Genomic DNA, 15,959 nt, shown 5'->3' on the forward strand with positions numbered 1-15,959 from the left:
ACCTGAACCGGATTTTCTAAAAGATGAAACGTATACATCAGTGAAAATCTGAAACCCATTAATCTTAACAACCCTCAGGATTCTTCAAAAAGTTTCTGAATCCTATTTTAAATAGTCAAGTGAAATGAAATAAATGTAAAGAGAGTAACAAGGACCTTGTTAAAACTGTAAACAGTTTTGTAGATTGTCTTCAACTGGGGTCTCCAAGTAAACTTAGCTCTAGGCTTTTTAATGACTATTCAGTATTGATCCCATGCCATTAGTGACATAGAAGGGATAGAAAATGTTCTCAGCATATCATCTCTTACAGATGAATCTTGAAAGATACCAAGAAGGACTCATCAAATATTACCTGGGAGACATGGCCTTGAAAGCATAACCTGTGAATATAATCCATCTGAGACAGCACTTAACTCCAGGTAAGAGAAAAGTGACATAGCTAATAATGCACATGGTTCTTGAGAAATTTTATTATTCTCCTTTATTCAGATTTTCTTTTGTCAGAGAGACCAAGATGGCAGGCTAAAAAGTTACTTTCCCATAGCTCTTCTGCTATTGGTTATTATGAGCTGGTGAGGAAAACTCTTGAGTTATTATCCAGTGAGATGGTTAATTCCTTTAAAGTCCTTGTGATGTGTTGCCCTTGAAAATTAATGTATTATTCATGTTACACTGGTATGAAGCAGTAAGGCCAGTGGGCTAATTATTGGTCACATGTTGGAAGGATAGACTACTCAATGAAAGACATGTACTTCAAAAGTTAGGTAGTTTCAGAATGCAAGAACATTATATGATTGGATAATTTTAAAATAGATATATTGATGCCTTTTTACTGATTATTAAAGAGGTTAGTTTTAGGCTTCTATGCAGAGATTTCTATTTCTCTCATTGTCTTTTATTTGTGTTTTACTGTTTAGCTAGATAAACTGTGGCCTTGCAGCAGCAACCCAAGCCAGAGATGGCCAAAAGGATGCATAGTACATACAGATTCTCCTCTTGTTCCCTTCCTTAGCTCACTTGCTTTGCTTTTCTGTTGTTTTGTTGTTAGTCTCTCTCTCTCTCTCTCTCTCTCTCTTTTTTTTTTTTTGTTCTCTGACTATCCCCCATCTTCCCTTTTATTTTCTCAAGTGTTTCTCCTATGTCTTCTTATTCTCCCCATTGCTTTTTCCCATCATGGTTTTCATCTTCCCCCGACATTAGCCTCAAATTCATATTTGCTCACCATTTCCTCCTGGCAGTGCCTGTGAGTTTTCCCCTTCTCTTTCGTTATTGTTTCTTTTTTGTTCATTCTCTCCCTGCCTTCTGACCCCCAAGAAGCCACTTCTACACTTTCATCTCTCAGCACACTGAGACTCATTTAGATTTGTCTGGGATTGGCAGAAGAAGAGAGTCTTATTTAGGCCAGGGGACATGACAGTGACTGTCTCTTGTGTCCCGCCTAGCTGAGATCTGGCATCTTGACACAATCAGAAATCAGTCAGTGTTTAGGAGAGGTGGATTTTGATTGCAGGGCAAGGGCACTGTGTGCAGCCTGCTGTGATGGGAACGGCCACTGTGCACATCTGTAGGTCCTGGGCTGATTGGTGTGTTTTGGCGCTAAATATTTCCATGCCAGTTATAACAGGGCAAGGTTAGAGTCCCTGTCCACCCCATCATTCAGCTTATGGCATAAATTCTTGCCAAATGAATTTGCCAAACTTGCTGCCTTAACCTCCCCTCTGTTGAAACTCTTCCGATATGCCAGTTGTTGCTTTGTGCAAACCTCTACTCCTTAGCACTCCTTGCTTGCCACTGAATGAAAGTCCATTCCAACCTTTCTTCCTTTTCTCACTCATACTCTTACCATACATTTATTGACTTTTTCTCCCAACGTGTTCTCATCTTTTGAGAGACTCAGTCTAGCTTTTCTAGGAGGATTTACCTCAAAAGAACAGCCCCAGTCATAATCCCCAAATTTTCTGTGCCCTTGGTAAAGCTCAGCTTTATTTTATGTGTTCCTACATATTAATTTTAATCTAATCTTCCCTTCTCTCTAATATTATCAGCTCTGTGCATAAGCTTTATACCATCCTGCCTGTGTCTAGTAAACATTAATTTTTAATGAGGATATAATTTCACTCTTTAAAATTTTTATGATTAAAGCATTCTTAGTGATTTCACTGATGTGCATAAATAAAAGGCAGTGTTCTTAGAAGAATTTTATAATATTATGTTTAATCTTTAAGGAGAAAGTAGTCTTATCCATGCTCTTTTCTCCCAGAAAGTGCAAGGACAAAACACATACTTTGGTGGTTAGGGTTGCAAGCCCAAGTCTTGAAGTTCAGTTCTCCTTTTAAGTGCTTCAAATGAGTGTCTTTAAGAGTGGTCTGTAGGTAGAACAGTGCAATAGTCCCTGTGGTTTGGACCATTCACCTCTTTCTAGGATATGTCAGGGGCTCTTATATTTTTAAATGCCTTTGTTTTTGTGCCTATTGTATAATTTCCCAGATTGGTTTTTGGACACTATCTTTAAAGTCAAAATCAACTGGATATTTCAAGTACCCTAATGAATAGTTGCTAGGAGAAACTGATGTTTTGGACTCTTAATAGACATTTAAGCAGACATGTTTCCTATAATACCCATGTTCTTTTCAGAGAGTGTGTTCTAACAGCCGCTGCTGAGTGGGCAGCCACCCATGTGACACTCACTTCAAACCAGCTATAGCTTGACATCAGTAGTCTGTGTGGCCAATCAGGTTTTTTTCTCCTAGAAATTTGGAGTTGGGACTCTTCCTAGTTGGCATTTAAATTTATAAAGGATGTGAAGCCAGAACTGGGAGTAGCAGTCTTTGACTGACATGTAAATGGGTAGATAAATCTGGACAGCACAGAGGGAAGATAATAGAGAGATGAAGACAGAAACAGAAAAAAGACTTGGTGGCATGGGAGACAGACAAAAAGCAGGCAGTGACAGACACAGAGAGAACAGACACACATATACAGAAATAGAGGCAGGCACATCTGTCATTTAGGGGCAGAGACAAGAAAAGAGAGAGGGAAGCAGAGACAGACACACCCACATGGGATAGCTATCCCAGATCCTAATTGTTCTCCAATTCCCGATTCCACCCTCACCATGAGGACAGAGGTAGAGCCTCTAGTGCTGAAGTGGGTTGAACTGGTTCTATTCCTTGTATCCAAACGATTTCTAGCATAAGATAGAGCCTATGTTTAGTCTATGCATGTCTAATTCAAAATACCTTGAGTTGTGACAGTTCTATGTTCCTCCTGTGAATTAAGGGTTCTTGGGTTCTGCCTCTGTATTTAGTAAGTTGCCAAAGCTCATTAGTAGTCATTATTATAGTAAATCCACAACGAGGATTTTTTTTACTGAATGACATTGAAACACTGCTACCAATTTTTGTAATTTGGAATGCTTTATCTAATTCATTGGTCAATCAAAATAATACATCAGTGTTTAAAAAGAATTGCCTAAAAATAAGTAATATTAACCATGACAAAGACCCCAATGGTGATCTATCATGTTCTAAATAGACTCCGTAAAGCATGTTTTTTTTTTCCATGAAAATAACCTGAGGTGTTTTAAATTAAAAAATTTAAACAGAATAAACAATCATTTGTCATATTGACACACTAATGTTTTAAATTACAACTTCATTGATTTTGTAGTTTTGCTTTCATTTAACTTATAAAATTATTTAGATATTTTAGCTCTGTAAGGGTATAAATGTAAGAACTTTATACCTGTTTTTATGTAAGTGCTTAAATAGATAATATTAGGTAAATAATTTAAATAATATTGAGTTGTCTAATATTTTTCCCTTCAAAGAAGTTCCATGCATGGTTTAAATTTGAGAAACTTTGAATTAGGTAGTAGTTTTTAAAATGCAAATTTGTTCTAAATTCACTTTACTTTTTTAGTTCTTTGGGTAACATTCCTAAAGTTACCTAATATTTACTTATGCTGTGGTAGGCATCCTTAAGGGTCACATGTGTTTACTTTGGACAGCTCAGAGAAATTTCTCCCTCTCTCTTTCTCCCTACTCCACCCCCCTTTTTGCATTTTCTTCAGTAGATTTCAGTCTTTTCTCTGAAAACCAAAAGGTAGTTAGTCAAGTCTCCTGTTTTTTGTTTTTTTAAAGATTCTGTTCATTTATTCATGGGAGACACACAGAGAGAGGCAGAGACATAGGCAGAAGGGGAAGCAGGCTCCCGACTGGGAGCCACCAATACAGGACTTGATTCCAGGACCCCGGGATCAGAAACTGAGCTACCCAGGCATCCCTCCAGGTTTGAACACTGTATCAGTGAGGCCCCAAGCCTGCAGTGTGAAGATAGAAATTAAGTAACTTCTATTTATGGTTAGTCAGCCAGTGGTAGCTGCTCAGTCCTCCTAGAGGCATTGCACTGTGGTTCATAGGGGTATCCAGTGCAAATAAGCCATCTCAGGTAAAGCAACTCATTGTTAGACCAAAGCACCACTTCTGTATTTGCAGTTCAACATACCACTGTGACTTAACAGAAAAGGGATGCAAGCAGCATAAGTAACATGAGAAATCACACAGAATTTATTTATTTTTTATTTTTTATTTTTTATTGTTTTAATTCACCTTTTTTTATTATTTGTCAGTTGGGGTTTTCCCTATTTTTATTAGCTAGTTACTTACATTTCTTTTTTTAATTTATTTTTTATTGGTGTTCAATTTGTCAACATACAGAATAACACCCAGTGCTCATCCCGTCAAGTGCCTCCCTCAGTGCCCGTCACCCAGTCACCCCCACCCCCCGCCCACCTCCCCTTCCACCACCCCTAGTTCATTTCCCAGAGTTAGGAGTCTTTCATGTTCTGTCTCCCTTTCTGATATTTCCCACTTATTTTTTCTCCTTATCACACAGAATTTAAAACAGAGACAAACAATACTCTACCCTTAAATCCTTCCCAAGCCCCCATATAAATTTTAACTTAAAGTATAAATTAATTTAAACTTTAAGAGAGGAAATAATAACCCTCCTCTCTAAAACAAATGTTTTGAGGTGGCGTAAAGATAGGCCTACTTCTCTATGGGTCCTAGAAAAGTTCACCTTCATAGCTTGTCCCTGTGTCAGTATAGTTTCTCCAGAGACACAGAACAGAACCAAACAGTAGGATATATGTATATGTGAATATATATATGAATATATGTGAATATATGTATATATGTGAATGTATGTATATATTTAATTGACATATATTTGATATACATTTATATAAAATTGACATATGTATGATATATAATTAATGTATGTATTTAATTGATATATATACATATATACTTGGCCACGTGACTGGGCTGGGGCATGGTAAGTTGGAAATCTGAAAGGCAGGTAGGCATTCTGGAAACAGGAGGAACAATGCTGTAGTCTTGAGGCAGAGTTTCTTCTTCAGGGACATCTGTTTTGCTCTTAAGGTCTTTCCACTGATTGAGTGAGGTCCACCCACATAATCAAGGATAATCTCCTTTACTTAAAGTCAGTTGATTATAGTTTTTCATCTGATCTAAAAAAACATCTCTACAGGAACACCTAAATTAGTGTTTGTTTGGATACCTGTGTACTAAAGCCTAGCCAAGTTGACACAAAAAAATGGCCATCATAGTCCCTAAATCTTATCAGAATTTTACAGTTCCTGACTGGTAAGACACCAGATTTCCTCTTGTAAAGTGCCCACAGAATCGCCAAATGGGGAATATTTGATTCACATTTATTTGAACTGTTGTACCCAGTTCGACATCCCCCATAGCTTTCTTGTTCCTATTCAGTAGCAGCAGCACAGTCACCCCTTGGCAATTGGGATAGATTACCGCAACAATATTAAAAGTTCTGTCTCTGCATGTCAACTCAGTGGCATAAGAACCTTAAATTAATAAGAAGAATTAACTTCCATATAATGGAGTTATGACTCCATTCCCAGTTGGAAGCATCATTCTCTTAGGAGTTTATAATTCCAATTTTATGGAACCCTAGGGTACAGGAACAGAAAACAAATTTCTTAGCACAGATATTTCAGGTTTAGTATTAAAGGGCTACTCTCACTTCTATCCTTTGGTTCCTAGACCTGAGCATGGTGAAGAATGAGGGGGACAGTATCATATATTGGTCACTGGTTTAGAGTACATAATCCCATCATCCTCATTTGGTGCCATAGCTGAGCCTTCATTATGCCATCTGCTTCTAGAAGATGGCACATGTGGCAAAGCCAGTGAATTCCATAAACATAAGCCCATTGCTGCTTTTATTTCTTTACAATGTAAGTTGCTTAGTTGAGGGTGATGTTTTGTGGTATGTCAGTGAAAAGGGCACAGATAAGATTATGTATAGATTTCTAAGGTCACTGTAACAAAGTGCTACCAACTGGGTGGCTTAAAACAATTTTTGTGTAGCTCTGGAGGGTAGAAATATGCTAAATGATCTCCATCTCCAAAGGCTAAAGGATCTGTTAAGCCTGACAAAAATGCCTAACCAGTCCAGCTTGGTGAGAAATAGTTTAAAGGGACTTATGGAAAGAAGGTGTCTTGAGTGGCAGAAAGACAAGTAGATCTCCACTCCCTGCCTCCTATAAGACCCAGTCCTAAAGACTGGGTAATACAAGGCTGGAGACCACCCCAGGGAGACCAGCTGGGAGGAAATGTTTGAGAGTCAGTCATATCTCCAGAATCGATCAAAGGTGTTATGCCCCAAGGGTGTACTTAAAAGTGTGGTTAAAAAATGTGGGAGTGGGGCTATGCTCAAGAAGGCTTCAGGTCATGAAAGGGTCATCATGGCATATTTCTCCAAGATGGTGTTAGTCTGTTTCACACACACACACACACACACACACACATACACACTCTTAGCTCCTGGTATTTTGGGAAATTCTTGGCATTCCTTGACTTGTAGCTTATCTATGCCTCTGTTGTCATATATATGACACTTCTCCCTGTGTTCTCACATCCTTTCCTTATAAGGACATCAGTCATATTGGATTAAGAGCCCACCCTATTCCAGTATGATCTTATCTTAACTAACTACAACTTTGATAACCCTTTTTCTAAATAAAGTTACATTTGAGGTACTGGGTTTAAGACTTTAACATATGTTTTGCAGGGGGGCACAATTCAACCTACAAAAGATTGCTAGAAAAAACATTGTGGACTGGAAGGCCAATCCATATCTAGGATAGATATTTAGGTTCCTGAGGATGAAATATTTTCCTTATTCCCAAATCAAAAGGATCCAACATAATCAACATGCCATTAGGAAGATGGCTGTTTCCCTTGGAGAAAAGCGCCATATCAGAGCTCCTTACTGGCCTCTGTAGTTGACAGGCTGGGCACCTAGCAATTATAATAGCCAGATTAGCCTTGGAAAAAAAAGTCTTGTTATTGAACCCTGTGTATAATTTCCAGTCCCACCACCATGGCCAGTTTGAAAACACTGAGGGATGTCTGGGTGGTTCAGCAGTTGACCATCTGCCTTTGGCTTGGGGGGCATGGTCTCAGGCTTCCGGGATCGAGTCCCAAGTTGGGTTTCTTTCATGGAACCTGCTTCTCCCTTTGCCTGTGTCTCTGCCTCTCTCTCTCTGTGTCTCTCATGAATAAATAAAAGAAAAAAAGAAAGAAAAGAAAAGAAAAGAAAGAAAAGAAAAGAAAAGAAGAAAAGAAAAGAAAAGAAAAGAAAAGAAAAGAAAAAAGAAAAGAAGAAAACAAATACTGAATTGGCTGCATAAAAGAAGCTAAATGGTATCTGCAGTAGGAATCACCTAGTCTCTGATTATTAGAAGACTCCTCTTCAATAGAAGCCCTGTGGTGAGCTTTTATATAGAACATGAATATCCTAATATTTCATGACTATTCCAAGAAATCTATCCACATATCTCTACCCAAGAACTCTTTGAAACCAGTCCTCTTATCTTGTTTTTCAAGTCTCTGATGGAATAGGCATCTCATTAGTTTCTTCCAGGAATCATTATTAATCCATACAGTAGACCATCTCTCCCTCCACACAAAGTAGAAAACCAAATATACTTCCTTAAAATCTGCCCTCTGGAAATATTTTCCTTTAGGACTGTCTTTCATACGGCCACAGATAGGGCAGATACCCACTTCTGGATGGGTTTAACAGCCATCAAGTAACAGATAACTTTTCCTCTTTGCCTGATAGTCATAGATGACCGCCCATGAGGACACAGGTATGGTTTAAGGCACTCCTGATGCAGCAGTAGGAGTGGGTACTTTGAAGTCTGATTCTGTTCAGAGTGGGTATTTGAGTTTTTTGGACCTCTCCAGGTTTATTTTTAGGTATATTCCATTCCCATTTAATTATTCAATGCTGCTGCATGCATCTAATTTTAGGATTTGGTTGAGCAAATAATACCCAATTTACGACAAGCAACTCAGGTCATACAGTCCCCTGGTTGCTGCACTCAGGTGTTATTTGGTTATACCACAGTCAAGTAGCAAACCAGAAATAACTTTACAAATGGAAAATAGTAGTTTGTAGAAGAGAGTTTAGGTTTGCCCCAGAATATTATGGTCTATGCTGTTTTTCCTATTGTGATACAATGGAGGCTCCAAAGGGCATTTCTATTTTTAAGAGTCCAAGTACCACTTAGATATTCTAGCTTATGAAATCTAAGAGGTGGGGATGCTTGCATCACAACTTGGACCTATTGCTAACTCTTTTTTGCTCTGGGCAACAATTAGAACTGGTATCCTTGTGGACTAGTCAGGAGATGGGTCAGAGCAGTGTTCCCAAGTGTAGTATATGTTTCCTCTAAAACACAAAGACTTAATGCTCAATTTGGTGTCACTCTCTTCCCAGTAGGAAATTCAGGGTGCATTTAACTGTTGCTGACTTTAGAAGGGATACCTACACATGCTCTACACCTAAGGATTTTTTGCAATGAATTTGCAAAGAATTTTTGCAATGTGGTAGTATCCCAAAGCCTTTTGAAGTTTACCTCCTACTCAGTATCACACGTGATTTTACTTAGCTATCTGGGTGCTTGTGACCATCTGTTCAAGAGGTCCAATTAGCATAGTATCCTCAAATGTAACAGATCAGAATGATGTTTTCTGGGATCCCAACATGGTAAAGACTCCTCTGGACTATATTATGACAGAGATCAGGAGAGTTTACATAGTCCTAGGGTAAGACACTGAAGGCATAATTCTATTCCTACTATTTAGATAAAAACAAATCTTTCCTCGTTGTTTTTACAAATTCAAATAGGGGGAGAAAACCCCACAACAAATCAAAGCATTTCCTAGATCAATGACTATACTCTAGAAACCTGCAGTTGTGTTGATTTGCTCTAGTAGGGGAACCACATCTGGATCAGCAGCTGTGGCTGATGGCACCAATAATTCAGGGTCATTCGAAAGCATCCATTTGGCTTTTGTACCAGCCAACTTGAAGCAGTAAAAGTATATGGAGAAGGAATCACCATCCCAGTTTCTTTCAATCTTCAGAGTATTGTTTCCTGTCTACTATTTGACAGAGGAGATTCCAGTGGCCTTACTTGGTTCTTCCCACCAAAAAGACATTTACGTCATAGGTCAGAGAACAGGTTACAGATGGTTCCAGTTGTTAACTGTAATTTTTCTACCTATGGTCAGGAACATGGGAAATAACCACTGAAAGCCCACTGACCATTGAAGGTGGATATGGGCCAAGATTCCATTTATTTCTTGAGTTTGTGCCCACACTGATTAGTGCTAAATTACAGCCAGTAAGTAATAACTCCTACATGGTATGGTTATTCTCTTTCCCAGTTCACTGTGACCCTGTTAAATGGCTATGGATCATCTGGGGGAAGGTGTGGAGCAAGATTTACAGTGTATTTTTGTGACCACATTTCAGTGATTCCTTAAAAGAAACTAGCCTCCATCTCAAAAGGCTCTGAGTTTGAGAATAGGGTAAAAGGCCATGAATTCCCACTATAGTACTTTGTTTTGAGTATTACTTACCAAAGGAAGAATTGGTCTAGTAATGTAGACTAACTGATGTTTTAGAAGGCTGACAATCTATTTCAAAAAATTAGCCACAACCATATATTCATGTGGATCAAAATCTGTATTGTCGTTCTGCCTTTGTGGTTTATTGCACTACTTGTGCCAGCCTCATCCCTGAGACTGAGCACTGGCACCTGGCCTCTACCACTCTAAGGCTGCATCATTCTCATCAAAATTAGGGAGCCCAATTCTTCTGTAGCTTCTCTGGTCTATGGAAGGCAGCAATGACAGAACTTTTGGGAATACTGGTGTTCACTACCAAAGTATTCTTATAGCTCGGGAGAAGAAGTGTGCCTTTGTTTCTCCTGAAGGTATGGTAGGGTGTGGCTGATTAGGTTACACATAATAGGTCCACTCCTTATACTTTTGATTTCTTACCTTTTTGTTGCAGAGAAATTCCAGTATCTCAGTCTCATTTGTGCAGGTCACTATTGAGTCCAGGCTTCCAGCAAACTATTAGAGCTCATCCCAGGTGTGTCAGCTGACATAGTTTATATTTAGAATCTTAGATAAACTTTCCCATATTGATAAATCCTTTTTAAACCAACTTCATATTTTTATCTTCTTGATTTAATCCCTTAAGAATCTTTCTCTTTCTTTCTTTCTTTCTTTCTTTCTTTCTTTCTTTCTTTCTTTCTTTCTTTCTTTCTTTCTCTTTTTTAGATTTTATTTATTGAGAGCACAGGAGAGTATAAGAAAGGGGAACAGAGTATATAAGGGGAGAGACAGAGGGAGAGGAAGAAGCAGTCTCCCCAGTGAGCAGGAAGCCCGAAGCGGGGCTGGATCCCAGGACCCTGGGATCATGACCTGAGTGAAAGGAAGATACTTAACTGACTGAGCCACCCAGGCGCCCCAAGAATCTGTTTCTAAACATACTTCTTCCTACTTCCATTTGCTGATTATAAAAGTTGTCAGGGTCCTGTCTCCCCTTGGGTGTAGAATCTAGCTTATCCTTGAGAATACTTTGCAATTTTCCTTCTGGCCATGGAAGTGATGAATGATGGTGGGAGTTAACCTTGAGGAGAATGGGAATGTCTTTGCTAGGCAAGTGCTTGAGATGAGGTCTTTGAAAATAGTTCTCTCAGACAAACTGGAGGGACTGTTTTAGCCAGCTAGGAGGATTCAGGGGTCTTTGACAGTTCAAGTTAAAGACCTCATCCTAAGTTTTAGGGTTCTACTTTTTCAACCAATGACTTATTGTAACAAGTCTCATAGATTATAGTTAGAACCCTAGTTACAAAGGGGTGGGACCCTAAGACTTAAGAAGGGCTGCTAACTATAATTTTAACTTGAACTCTCAAAGCCCACTGAATGTAGGTATTTAATCAATAGTGCAACTCTGCCACTTACATGCTCAGGTTATAGTTTTGATCATTAATCATGTCTGTTCTACAGATACATAAGAGATACATATAAAGCTTATTAGAAACTTTCTGGTTTTCCATCATGTCTTGAGTTAAAAACATTTATTTTATTTTTATAAGCTCTCCAGTAGAGTGAGAAGCAGCCTATAATCTTTATCACCATAATAGGCAAATGATACAGACACTTAATCTCCCAAAAGTTTGTCCTCTACTAGTTACCCATGTTCTCCCCGACCTGAGTAGGGAGGTCATCTTTATATTATAAAATAATGTATATGGAAGCAATACTAGAATTTCAACCTCAGGTTCTGTTTCTTGAGGCCACTCCTGAACCCAGTTACTATTATCAGCCTGGGGCCCAGCAAGAGACAGAAGGCATATTGATGAAATTTGGAGAATTTAATGAAAGTATTTGTTGGAGATGTGTGGGGTTCAGAAACATAACAAACAAGAGAAGTTGAGGCACTTCCAAGTAGCAGTATTGGAAGGTGCTACAATTCCCAAACCTGTGGGGAAGAACAGCTCACCAAAGCCCTGTGACCACCAAAAAAACTGTGGAGGGGGCGCCACGTGGCAGAAGCTGTGGTCAGAGAGTCACAGCCACTGTTAGAATCCTAGCATTGACACAAAGCATGAGTGAGCCAAGAATAACACTGATCTCTTCCTCTTTTCCTCTTTTCTGATTTCCTACTGGGTTTCCCATACCCCAGCCAATGCAGTTTGCAGGAGCCAGCGTTTCTGGCGTACACTGAACATAATGGAGAGTGGATCCAGGTTAGGGGAGAATGGAGAATAATTACCATGATGGTGGCAGGGGGGCAGCAGGTGGTGGTGATGGCACTGGTAGGAGTAGTCTAAGCAGTAGGGGTAAATTCCAGGAAAGCCTCCTACTGTATTCAGAAATACTTCTCCCTTTTAGTATTGCTTCTGGTAGAAAATATGTATTTTTAAGTCTCATTGTGTCACCTTAACAATCCCTTTCCACACATCCTACCCCAGTATGTCAAAAATTCTTTCTTATGGGCCTCCATGGTCCCCAGGCAAATCAAGAACTGTGGCTAGAAACTTTAAATGTCCTGAGGAATTTTCAGACAGCTAAGGTGATTGTATATGGTGGTAGCATTTGAGGGCCTCCAGAGAGATCATTGCCTAGTACATCTGAGCTTCAGCCAAGATAACCTGTTAAGAGTAGTGAAGTAAAAGAAAATTAAGGTGAGCATTACTTGGAAGCAAAATTAATTTATAATGTGATGTGGCAGCAGAAAAGCTGAGTGCTTTTTGAAGAACTATATGAAGAATAATAACAGTCCTGAGTATTTCTTCCCACACAATTCAGTTACAATGCTTCAGACATCACATCTGATTTTGAATGTCTGAGTTACAATAAGTTGCAGACATTTGGAGGAAGAAATGGTAGTAGGAAGAAAAAAATGTGCAATTAAATAAAAGAAAAAAAAAAAAACCCTTACCAGCCAAAAATATCTACCACGTTGCCACCACCCCTACCCCACCCCCCGCCACCCTCCAACCAAGAACCAAAGTGAAATAGATCAATTGGCTTGGCCCCATAACTGGAAAATAAATTTTAACTATCCAAATAAAGAGTGTAATGTGTTTAAGACACATATTATAGGATGCAATAGAAGCTATACGGAAAATATACCTTGGGTCTGAACAAAATGAACACTCCTATATCAATAACAATCTTTTTTTGAGAAAGAAAATCAGTAATACATAGACGAGTAGAAGGGATGTTGATTGTCTTTTCAAGAATAACTTATTTATTCTTAGCTGTGCATCCCTTTCAATGATGCGTCCCTTAACTCTGAAGGTGAAAATTCAAACTGGGGATAGATCTGAAAATGAGGAAACAGAAATCTTTAGTCTCCTTCCATTCCCATAAGTAGAACAAATTTAGCTGTATTTTGCTACAGGCAAGTTTGCTGAACTTGAATAACCTTTACATTGATTGCTATAGACATTCAGGTAAGATTGCAGAGCTTTTACTGTGGTCTTGCAGTTTTACAAGGTGTAGGTTTTTGGTCATTGTGTCAATCTGCATTGCTTGCCTCAGACTATCTCTATTTGAGTTGCTCCTTTTAAATACGATAGTGGCCTTTACTTGAGTTACTTGGTATTTCATTGCCCAACTCTAGGGTAGGGCATGCAAACTTTGAAGGCAGTTGACCAGGGGTTGAGACCTGATTCTTCTACATACTAGCTGTGTGACCTGGGCCACAATTTTAGCTCCTATGAGCCTTAGTTTTCTTTTCTGTAATATGGGATTATTAATGTTTATAGTACTGTTCTGAAGATTAGGGGAGATATTATATATATAAAGCATCAAACATGACTGGCATGTAGTGGGGATATAATACATGAAAGCTGCTGCAATTATTCTTCATCATTTTCTTATTTCTCAATTCAGGAATCAATATGCCTTTCTTGAGAGCTGAATGGTGGTACTTCCAGGAGAGAGAATGTTGGCAGGGCAGGGACTTGTCTCTATTGCCAGAGTTAGACACCATTTAACTAAAGTAGTTTCTCCATTTCTACTTCTCAGAATAGACTGATTCAGCACCCCCTGGAGACCTTAACTTCTTCCCTAATAAATGAAAAGTTTGAATCTGAAGTCAGGTAACATTTTGCCTTAAAGCATTGTCTTAAATAGATTTTTCTTTCCTGCTTAAAAGGAAGTCAGGAAAGATTTATTATAAATGCTCTCAGGAGACCTCTTCCAAAATGCTTCCCCTTAAAGAGGTAGTCACAAAAATGAGCACTGGATGCTGCCTTGGAGATTTGTAAAGTGACAGCAAAACCACTTTCCACATGTTTATTAGTGAATTTGAGTGAGTTTGAGGCTAAAAAAATTAACTTCAAATTTCACATTAGATTAAATTAATATGCACATGTAAAGATATAGATAATAATTCATTTTTTTTTTAGAAAGGCACCAATTACTAAAAAAGAGATACGATAAGTTGGTAAGGAAGCCAGATTATAGTAGGCGGCTTTATAGTGATATCTTTAAGGCCAGTGTCTCTTTAAGAGATTATTTCACCAATATTTAGTTAACTTACTTTTATATTACATTTGATTCAAATAGCATTCTGAATTTAATTAAGATAACATAACTGTGCTTTTGTTTTATTCTGACATTTTATAAATCTTTTCAAATATTCTTTTAATTTAGGGGAGGATAAAATAAAAACACGAATTTTTTTTCAGATGCCTCTTTCTATCTCAAGGTTTTGAGTGATTTTTGAATTTTCAAAGGAAGACAAAAGCACTTTACCAGCTTCACCTATACCCTAAACTCTATTAACAGCTTAACATTCATTGAGAAGGAATGTTAATCAATCTATCTAGAGATTCTTCCCAAGTTGACCTCTTTGAAACATAATAATAACCTGATAAATGAGCAAATAAATGTCAGGAAATGATAGTTCCCTTTATGGGGTGTGATCAATTGTTTCTTTTCTAGTTTAATAATCCCTTAACACAAAATGGCAAATTGGAAAGTATACCAGATGTGGCATAGAAACTCCTGGGTTCTACTCTTGGTGATTCATTATTTAACATTGAGGCCCTTGAACAAGTCAAATTTTCTGAATCTAGTTTCTTCATCTGTGAAATGGAAGTACCAACTCTTGCCCATGGTAGCTATGATTGCTCTGTCCTGAGCATCCATTTCTAACTGCTTCTGTGTAGCCTTCTTGTCCAGCAGAAGCTAGAAAGCTGAAAATCCATATTTCCCAGGCTCCTTGCTGTTAAGACTTGAAAACAAGTTAGATCCTATCATTTAGAAGTATGTATTCATGATTTATACGATGAGAATGATAGGAGGTGCCCAGGTGGCTTAATTGGTTGACTGTCCAACTCTTGGCTTCAGCTCAGGTCATGACCTCAGGGTCAGGAGATCGAGCCCCACGTTGGGCTCTATGCTTAGCAGGGAGTTTGCTTGAAATTCTTTCTCTCCTTCTCCCTTTGCCCCTACCCCGGCTCCCTCTCTCTCTCTCAAATTAAATTAATTAAATTAAATCTCTTTAAAAAATGTAGGAGTGATATGAAAGCCATTTTCCTGGAGCTTTGGCTTTTTCTTTCAGAAAACAGATCTCATTATCAGAACACAGTCGTAGCTGAATGTTCTTACTTAGTTCCAGTGGTCGCCTGTTAACTTTTACCTTTATATTTTGGCAGAATCAGCAGCCCTGCTGGTATTTCAGTTATGTAGTGTTCAGGGTCATTCCTGGAAGTCTAGCCTAGAGACTGTTCTTCTAAATTTCTAGATATTTTGTAAATAAAATTTCTTGTATTAAACTCATATCTCTTAATACACCTAAAGTGGTTCTATTTTTTTGTATTGAACCCTAAAGTCTTGTGAGGATCATATAGAATTTATCACATATTTTAAGGCTCATTGTTAAAATGTTATAGGAGTATAAGAATTATTGTGGTTAACACATACAAGATTTTCCATGTTATTTGTCTAGTGCAATTTAACCAAAACACACTCTATAATATACCCCCTGAGGCCGTAAGAAATTAGATTGAAGTGGGTAAC

The 15,959-nt window shown here is 38.3% G+C and overlaps 1 long non-coding RNA gene across 1 annotated transcript in view; it reads left to right on the plus strand.

Annotated features, from left to right (window-relative positions):
- The first annotated feature begins 307 nt into the window (after window positions 1–307).
- The window catches only part of LOC144285838 (uncharacterized), a 38,439-nt gene continuing 22,787 nt past the window's right edge, over window positions 308–15,959 (plus strand). The window contains exon 1 of the long non-coding RNA XR_013354041.1: window positions 308–419. This is a non-coding gene — a long non-coding RNA (uncharacterized LOC144285838). The remainder of the gene's footprint in view (window positions 420–15,959) is intronic.

The sequence above is a fragment of the Canis aureus genome, chromosome 1, assembly GCF_053574225.1.
Source record: "Canis aureus isolate CA01 chromosome 1, VMU_Caureus_v.1.0, whole genome shotgun sequence".
Taxonomy (NCBI): Eukaryota; Metazoa; Chordata; class Mammalia; order Carnivora; family Canidae; genus Canis; species Canis aureus.